Source organism: Octodon degus, unplaced genomic scaffold (assembly GCF_000260255.1).
Source record: "Octodon degus isolate 3935 unplaced genomic scaffold, OctDeg1.0 scaffold00172, whole genome shotgun sequence".
In the NCBI taxonomy this organism is placed as follows: Eukaryota; Metazoa; Chordata; class Mammalia; order Rodentia; family Octodontidae; genus Octodon; species Octodon degus.
Window position 1 is genome coordinate 4,764,695 of NW_004524748.1, and position 2,335 is coordinate 4,767,029.

At 40.3% G+C, this 2,335-nt stretch overlaps 1 pseudogene; it reads left to right on the top strand.

The window, feature by feature from the left end:
• Window positions 1–1,586, top strand: LOC101563746 (annotated as a pseudogene).
• The last annotated feature ends 749 nt before the right edge of the window (window positions 1,587–2,335 follow it).

Below are 2,335 nucleotides of genomic sequence, written 5' to 3' on the forward strand. Positions count from 1 at the left end.
ATGGCCCTCGTCAGCCTTTTACCTGCACCTACTCAGCTATCTCAGGACCAGCTTGAGGCTGAAGAAAAAGCAAGACCTCAATGATCACAGCAGGCCTCACTGGCTTCCTCCCAAAGAAAGCCTCCCCCATACGGAAAAAGGAAAGTTTGGATACCTTGGTTTTTAGCGGATTTTGGAGATGGGGTTGCTTTTCCAGATATCCATGTGGCCCAGTATCTGCTAGATATGGGGTGAAAGAAAAAAGTCGAAAGCACTGGCCATTCAGGTGAATCTTGAAGGAAACATTAAATATGACACAATTGCTTGACGAGGAGAGTCAAACAGTAAATACACTGACCTGGTTCCAGAAAAGGTTATAAATGCAGATGATCCAGATCTGCAGAGACCCGATGAAGAAACTATGAAGGATATAACAAAAAAGACAAGGGTAGCCTTAGAAAAGTCAGCATCATCGAAGGCTGCTGCAGCCATGCCAGTATGAGCCAGTGATAAACTGGCTCCTACTCAGTATGTGCAATACACACTGTCCCAGCAGGGAGTGACTTTTAACTCTGGAGCTAAGCAGAGCGTTATTTGAATGGTAGAAATGAAGAAAGATCCAATGGAGCCTCCAAAGTTCAGGAAAAATAAAAACATTCCGCTAGGACCACCTTCTCCTTCTGAACATGTCATGCATTCTCCTAGTTGGAAGATGACTGTAAAGGTACAACAAGTGTGGAAGATTTCAACCTGTATTTCCAACTGGAAAAATGCAAAGGATTATGCAATTCCATTAGACAAATGTCTGGCTGCTGATGGAAAAGGACTTCAGACAGTACACATAAATGGAAACCTTGCCAAACTGGCTGAAGCTCTCTACATTGCTGACGGGAAGGCTTGTGTAGCTGTGAAAGTGCAGGCCCACGTGGAATGGAAGATGGCTTAAAAAGAAAAGGAGAAACATGAAGAGAAACTTAGAGAAAAGGCCCAAAAAGCTAGGGAGAGGAGAGCTGGCATCAAAATCCATGTGGAAAAAGAGGATGGAGAGGCACATGAGAGAGATGAAATTGGCATGACAGGCAAAAAGAGAGACAGCATGATCAGAATCTTTCCAGAGCAGCTCCTGATAAGAGGAGAAAACTGCAGAGAAATGAAAATCAAGATATAAGTTAAGTCATTGCTCTTGATGTGCCCAATCTTCGGACTTCAAATAAAGTTCAGTATGACCACAGGCTCTTCAAACAGTCAAAGGTGTAGACAGTGGATTTGCTGGTGGAGATGATGAAATTTACAATGTTTATGATCAAGCCTGGAGAGGTGGTAAAGATATGGCCCAGAATATTTATAGGCCCAGTAAAAATCTGGACAAGGATATGTATGGTGATGACCTAGAATCCAGAATAAAAACCAACAGATTTGTTCCTGACAAGGGATTTTCTAGTTGTGACCATAAGAGCAGCCAAGAAGAACCTGCTCTGTTTGAAGATCCTTTTGGTCTGGACAAATTTCTGAAAGAAGCCAAATAGCAAGGTGACTCTAGAAGACCCTCAGATAGCAGCCGCCTCAGGGAACATGAGCATGAAGGCAAGAAGGGGAGAAAAGAATAAACCCAGCTGTCTTCAAGGCGAACTGCTACTCATAATCCTAATGATGCAAGTCATAGGGGTACTCTTTGTAAATGATCAGGACAAAACCAATCTGGGTGCTAGATCCCAGCACTACTTTTTATTACAGGAGATGGGGGAATTGAAAATTCTACTTTGACTTTAGTTTTTTTAAAGAGTGGCTTGTGTTTGTGCTTTTCCCACCTTTTCAGCACCTAGAGAACATGCTACCCCACACACGGAATTGAGACCACTTCTTTTTATGTGACACAAGTTGCCTGAGGTAATATTTTGTATAAGAACAACTGCTTATACATAAAAGTTACTCCAACCACAAATCAATCAATCAATCAATCAATTAATCAACCAATGTTTTATGGAATTCCTTTTCCAACCTATTGAATATTTTATATTTCTTATTATTTTCAGACCCAAGAGCCTTAAGAACATGACCTGGATTCTATTTATTTTTACTTCTTAAATATTTTGTTTTATGCTTCAATGGAAATTCTGGCCTAAAGAATTAAACTACTCCACCAAAACTCATCACCTATCTATCTATCTATCTATCTATCTATCTATCTATCTATGTATCTATCATCTATCTATCTAATTTCCTATCCAAGTTAAACTTTTTGGAGTTCATTTACTGAATCTTTATTTAAAATATATTTAGAGGGTCCAGGGAGATGGCTCAATAGAATAAGTGCTTTCCTGGAAATGCAAGAGTACAGCTCAGCAGCACAGCACTT